We start from the raw sequence: 7,179 nt of genomic DNA on the forward strand, positions 1-7,179 counted from the left end.
AACCTATTTATTCAGAGCTTGCTACAGCAAAAAAGTCAGGGATCATCGTTTGCTTTTGGTAGACTCAAAGGCAGGCAGAGGATGGGAAATCTTTGAAGCAGAAAAAAGGGAAAGTAATAGGTATGCTGTGATTGTAGTTTATTGGCATGGGGCAGCAAGAAGATTGATCTGTTACAAACATGGAAGATAGATACAGGAAATAACACTGGCATGGGAAGACGATTTAGGACAGTTATAATAATTCAACTGGGAGATGATAAAGGATGGCCCTGGGGTGGTAGCAGTGAAATGGATAGACATTTCAAAAAAATAGTTAAGATTTGCTTTGAGATGGAATATAAAGAAAGAGAAGGTAGAGTCAGAGGTGACTGTTGAGAAAGTTCTCTAACCTATATCATGAACTGGAATAACGAGATAGAGATTAAGGTCTTACCTGAAAAACTTACTGTGTTAGTTATTGTATTAGTTGTATTAGGGCTGCCATAACAAATGCCACAAACTGGGTGGTGTAACAGAAATGTACTGTCTCACAGTTCTGAGATCAAGGTTGGTTCCTCCTGAGGGCTATGAGGAAGAATCTGTTCTATGCCTTCCCCTAGCTTCTAGTGGTTACTTGGCCATTCTTCGCATTCTGTGGCTTGTAGAAGAATCACCTCAATCGCTGCCTCAATCTTCACATGCTTTTCTTCTTACTGTGTGTATGTCTTTATGTCCAAATTTCCCCTTTTTATAAGAACACCACTCATATTTGAGTAGGGGCCCATCCTACTCCAGTGTGGCCTCATCTTAACTAATTACATCTGCAATGACCCTATTTCCCAATAAGGTCACAATCTTTTTTATTTATTTTTTTTTTTTTTCATTTATTTATTTTTTAACTTTAGAGTTTAGATTTATTTAGGGCTGTTTGCAAAAGTTCATAGAATATTTAGTTTACTCTAAAAGATGACAAGACAGTTCCCCCTTAGTGAAATCCTGGCCTAAATATATTTTTGCTATATTTATATAGCAAGAGGATAACATTAAACATGAAAGCTTTCAATTTGTGGCACTGAATGATCTACACAGGGCATCCTTCAAAGGCTACAGTTAAGGACTCACCTAACTTTTCAGCAATACAAGCCCAATTGAGGTCTTCTGGCCCATTTGTTTGACATTCATGTTTTATGCCTTGAAATTTCTTTTTGATTGCATCCTTGGAGCTCATATAGATCATTTTACTTTTCAGAGGTGCAAGTTCTGGTGCCCACAAAAAAAACATCAACTCTTCTTTTCTGGATTCCTTGGTTTCATAGCTTGCATCATATAAAGCATAGCGACAATCTTTTTCAGAAAGCATTCCCACAAAATGCTTGAAAGGATCAGTTATGGTTACACCAACATCTCCAACCAAGATCTCTTTGCCTTCTTCTACAATGATGCATTTTTTTGTCTGGACTGAGACAAAAAATGACAGCCTTCTTTCTTTTTTTGATTTCTTCTGGTGTGGAGCATTTCCTGACTTTCATGTCATAAAAAATGTGACATACTTCATCAGCAACTTGCACTCCTGAGGCCATTTCCCCCCGGGGTTGCAGGGACGCAGGGGAGGGAGCCGGTGGGCGTGGAGACTGCAGAGCGTCCTCTTCACAGCTGTGGGCCAAGAGACCAAGCCTTTTCCATTTATTTAATGGCATTATGCTTCATTATTTTACACCCCACCCCTAGCTCCCTGATAAAATTGAGGGCCCTGAATACAAATTCCTTCCCACCCTTATTCTGATTGTTTTCAAGTTTAAGAAGTTTCAAGTTTAAGTATAACTTCTCTTTAAGGACAGTTTTAGCTAGAGGTGCTAACTCAGCAAACTGAACCCTGACCTAAGTGGCACTCTATTAACTATGTCAGGAAAATTGAGGATTTAAGTCTACACCCCACTCCCAGATTCTAAATGACTTAACAGGGAGTCTAAGGTCACAATCTAAGGTTTTGAGGGTTAGGACTTGAACATGAATTTTGGGGAGACACAAATCCATAACAGTAAGAATCAGGTACAGTCAAGGGTCAAACACCAGGATGCACAAGACACAATCTGAACTCAATACTGGCTAAAGTAAGAAACATGCAAGTCAAGATCTAGGGGAAACAGTATCTTTATATAAAAAAATGAAGAGATTGAAATAGATATCTCTACCAACCCTTTCTAATTTTCCAGTTCAATCATTCTTTAAAGAGCAAAGAAAAAATAAGAAGAGAAAGCCAGGAGATCAGTATAAAAAAAAAAATAGAGTACCATAGACTCAGATACAAAGAATATCTTTCATGGAGAGGAGAGGGATTGGACCTTCAATACGAAGCTGCACCCAGTCAAGTCTCCTTCAACTGACTCTGGCTTGTTAGATAGTGAGAATGTTTATCATTTTTTGTTGCATAGTTCCCATTTCTCCATAATAACACTGGTTTTCTTTCAAAGAATCACCTCTCCCCAATTCATATAGTCTATCCTGAGATATTAGATACCAAGTGACAGTTAGAAGGATGAGAGCAGTGGTTAGAGGCCACTTACACATGCAGTATAGCAGGGGCAGTCCGGCAGGCAGCCCTGACAGTGACCTGAGCTGCCTGCTCCTGCTGCTGGACTGGAGGTTTCTGACTCCTCCACAGAGTTGCCCAGACTCCCGTCCACTCACAGGCTGGTTCTTTAACCTCCTGCCAATCCAATCCCCCCTACTGTCCTTCTGATACATTTCCCTTTGTGTCAGTTAGCCAGAGTAGGATTTTGGTTTTTTCTATTGCCCAGGCTAGAGTGCTGTGGTGTCAGCCTAGCTCACAGCAACCTCAAACTCCTGGGCTCAAGCAATCCTCCTGCCTCAGCCTCCCAAGTAGCTGGGACTATAGGCGTGTGCAACCCCACCCGGCTAATTTTTTCTATTTTTAGTAGAGACGGGTTTCACTCTTGCTCAGGATGGTTTCCAGCTCCTGAGCTCAAGTGATTCTCTCACTTCGGCATCCCAGAGTGCTTGTGCTTGGGCCTATAAGCCTTGAATTATTAATGGGCTCTGATGGCCTGGTACATTCATTCTCATTCACTCATTCCTAGGTATATTTTAAATGTATTATAAAGAATTTAAGCCCCGGTGCAATGGCTTAAGCCTGTAATTATAGCACTTTGGGAGGCCAAGGAAAGAGGATCAATTGAGCCTAGGAATTTGAGGTTGCACACTGAGCTATATTGATGTCACAGTACTCTAGCCCAAGTTATAGAGCTAGCCCAGGTTACAGAGCTAGCCTAGGTAACAGAAACCCTGTTTCAAAACAAAACAAAAAAAAAGAGTATATGTGAAAGTTCAAGTTCTGGAAATAGATTCCTGAAACTCTCTCTTCCTATGTGTCCCTCACAGACCACAGTTTGATGGCATCTGCTTTAGCTTATTTTTTTAAGTTTGTCAGTATTCTCAGCTCTTCTTGTACATAAAGTATAATGAATCAAGCTATCAAAGAACCAACATGGCATGACTCAAGGGACATCACTTAAAAAAAAAAGAACAAAGAACCAACATGGGTCCTACCAAGATAGAAAACAGAGGCATTGCATTTCACATTAAAGTGAGTTTAATGACTATGACATTTGCAGAGTTGTGAAAATTAGACAGCAGAATGTACATACAAAACTTAGGTGGTTCACAATAAAAGTGGCTTAAAAACAAAAGCCTACGGTTTTAAAACCTAAGCAAAAGGAATAGTTATTTCTCTTAGTAGCTGAAGATTGTCTGAGTCTTGAGTTTATCTTACTGCTAATAAAACACAGATAAAATAAATAATGGCAATGATATGGCAGGTGGGGTCTGCAGAAAGCAAACCATATCTGCAGTAAAACATGACCACTGAAAGGATGAATTTGATTCTATGATCCCACAGAGAGGAGTGGTTCCAGGGCAGTGGTTCTCAGTGCCCCTAGGAGTGGCATTGAGCATTTGGCAATGCCCATTGCCATATTTGTAGTCACAACTTGGGGGAGGGGGAGATTCTACTGGCATCTAGTGGGTAGAGATCAGGGATGCTGCTAATATCTTATAATGCACAGGAGAGCCCCCCTCCTCAATCAATTATCCATTCCAAAATGTCAATAGGACCAAGTCTAAACCTCTCCAGAGCACCTGGGCTACCCTGGGGTAGCTACTTGATTTTTCTGAGCCTCAGCTTTCTTTTTTATTTTTTTGAGATAGAGTCTCGCTTTGTTGCCCAGGCTACAGTGAGTGCTGTGGTATCAGCCTAGCTCACAGAGGCCTCAAACTCCTGGGCTCAAACAATCCTATTGCCTCAGCCTCCCGAGTAGCTAGGACTACAGGCATGTGTCACCATGCCCGGTTAATTTTTTTCTATATATGTTAGTTGGCCAATTACTTTCTTTCTATTTATAGTAGAGACGGGGGTCTCGCTCTTGCTCAGGTTGGTTTCCAACTGCTGACCTTGAGCAATCCTCCCGTATCGGCCTCCCAGAGTGCTAGGATTACAGGAGTGAGCCACAGCGCCTGGCCAACTTTCTTATCCATAAAGTGGAGAGATGGTAACTGCTAACATTTGTTGAACATTATGTACCAGGTGGTATTATAATTTGCTGTTTCCAACATCTTATGGTATTCATTTACACATGAAACTAAATAAACTAAAATAATAAAAACAAATAATGAAATAAAGCTCATGGTACATGACTAGAACACAGACAGCATGAGTACTCAGCTGCCAGTTCTTAGGTTTTCAAAAAAGAAAAAAAAGGTGAATTGAGTTGAGCACTTATACAGTTTTCCAGATTCTCTGACCTCCCTGACTAATGAAACTCTTTCTCTATGTTTAGAAAAAACATAAACTTCAACCATCTTGGCATGAAAACAGAGCTATGTCAAGAATGTGAAATGCATTATATGGATTCACTTGGTAATCAGATACTCATCTACCTGAGGAGGATTAAAAATTCACTTTTTGGGAGGAAAGTGGGATTAATCAAATAATAATAGAAATATATGATTAAGTACTGTGATGAGCTTTATGAAGACCATAAAAAGGAGCTATGAGATGCTATAAGATAGAGACCTGACCTAGTAGCAAAATATGAAGTATATAGAGAGAGCTTCAGAGGACCTACCTTACTTTATAAATCACTTACATAGAGAGCTTACAGTTTAATTACTTAGCACATATGGTAAATAAGCAAACTAGTCCAAATAACTCCTTCAGTGCCCATCACATTGTCCAAATTACAGTTGGAACTTAATATTCATTGGCTGACTCCTGCAAGATTCATCCTTAACTCTTTCTTTCACATCCCACCATTAGCAAATCACTGGCTCTATCTTCAAACTATTTCTCCCTATACTGTTGCTCTTAACCGGCACCAAGCCCCATTAGGCAGCTAGGGCCTGGATTATTGTGCTAACTTCCTAATTAGTCCATCTGCTTCTGCCCTAGCTTACTCTCAATTTATTCTCCACAGTGCAGTCACTGGGGTCCTTTTATTATGTCACTCTGCTTAAAACTTTCCAGAGATTTCCACCTTACTCAAAAGAGAAGGCAAAGTTCTTACAGTGACCTACAATCCCTTCCTGATGTGGCCTTTTCCTGTCTTTCCTCCTTGCTCTACTGCAGCTGCACTCTGCCTCCGAGTCTTTGCACTTGCTCTTTCCTCTCTCTGTGCCAGCAAGGCTGGATCCCTCACTTTAGGCCTCTGCTCAAAAGTCACTTGATGAGAGAGGCCTTCCCAGAACACCCAATTTAACACCATGTAACCAGCATACACTCCCCTCCTTCACAGGGGCAAATGCATTCTCTATCCTTTTTCCCTGCTTTTTCTTTTTTCTTTGTTTTTATTTTCTTTAGTGACTGCCTGACAAACATCTCTCCCGGACTAGAATGTAAACTCTGACTGCAGGAATTTGTTTGTTCACCACTGTGACTAGTACCTGGCCTTTTAGCCCTTCACACTTGTCCAGAGTCCATGACTGTCATTTTGCCTCTGTGGCCTAAGAGACAGCTTCCCGGCCTCTCATGAAGTTCTTTTCCTTAAGCTACTTTTCCAAAACACTCAAAACATAGAGCAGGAGACACCATTCAGCCACTGCACTAAGGGGCCTCAAATCTCCCTCTTCTCCCCATTTGCAGAAATAAACGAGACTTTAAATGAGCTGTTTCAGGAGGCCTAACAGCTCCACAATTCTGTGACCATTTGGCTGAGCTTGTGAGACTTTAAACGCAGTTTGAGGGGAAAGGAAGTAGGTAAGGAGAGGGAAGCTAGTCTAAAAGGAATTGAGTGGAGAACGTGGCCCGGCCTGGCTAAAACCTTGTACTCGCGCCTTCATTCTTTCTGTGTAAGACCACCGCTCTGGTCTGGAGTGCTAACGGCCTGCCACAGACCTCTCGAGGAGCACTATATAATGGTGGCAAAGGGGCTGCGGCATCCTCCTTTAAGAGGGGTTCCAAGCACATTTTACTTGTTTTAGCAACACCTGTGCTCAGCTGGAGATGGCGAAAATTTCATTTCAGAAAATGTAACTCAGTGTGAACCAAGTGTAACAGAAAGTGCTTGAACCTGGCTGGGACGTCGCCGCCTGACCAACTCATGAAAGGGACGCGGCGCATCCATCATGGCTGCCGGGGCCAGTGCGGCGAGCGGGGAAGTGAAAGGAAATGGCGCCAGGGCGCGCGGCCGGTTTCGACGGGCCAGGGGCGGCGGGGCGAGACGGCCGCTAGGGCCATCTAGGTGGGCCAGCCAGGGACCTTAAGACCGTCCTGGCTCCTGGCACTAGGAGGCCCTGAAACTTGTCGACTGCAATATGGAGGACGGTTATTGTGTCTGCAAAACCACTGGCACAGCCGGCCCCGGTTCTGTCCCACGGTCGGAATCCGGCAAAACCCTCTATTCTCTAAACAGAATGCGTTACGTATACTGCGCATCTTCGCAACAGAGGGCCGGCTAACGACGCAAGGAATGTTACGTCGCACCGGAGGCTCTTCCCTCCCACCCCACCCCACGTTCTAGTTCAGGTGGCGCGAGAATTCTACGCCTGCTCCGTACTTCGTTTTTCTTCTACGGACAGCAAAATACACCCGTCTCCGCAACTGACGTAAAGTGCTTCCGAGAATCTCCCTAGTACCCCGCGAAGCCCTCGGGCTATTCCGAGACGCTGTTTACGTATCGTCTCCGACGT

The 7,179-nt window shown here is 42.8% G+C and overlaps 1 pseudogene; it reads right to left on the reverse strand.

Annotated features, from left to right (window-relative positions):
* Positions 1 to 1,043: 1,043 nt before the first annotated feature.
* LOC109730913 (destrin pseudogene) lies at positions 1,044 to 1,587 on the reverse strand (annotated as a pseudogene).
* Positions 1,588 to 7,179: the final 5,592 nt, after the last annotated feature.

Source organism: Microcebus murinus, chromosome 10, assembly GCF_040939455.1.
Source record: "Microcebus murinus isolate Inina chromosome 10, M.murinus_Inina_mat1.0, whole genome shotgun sequence".
NCBI classification, from domain to species: domain Eukaryota; kingdom Metazoa; phylum Chordata; class Mammalia; order Primates; family Cheirogaleidae; genus Microcebus; species Microcebus murinus.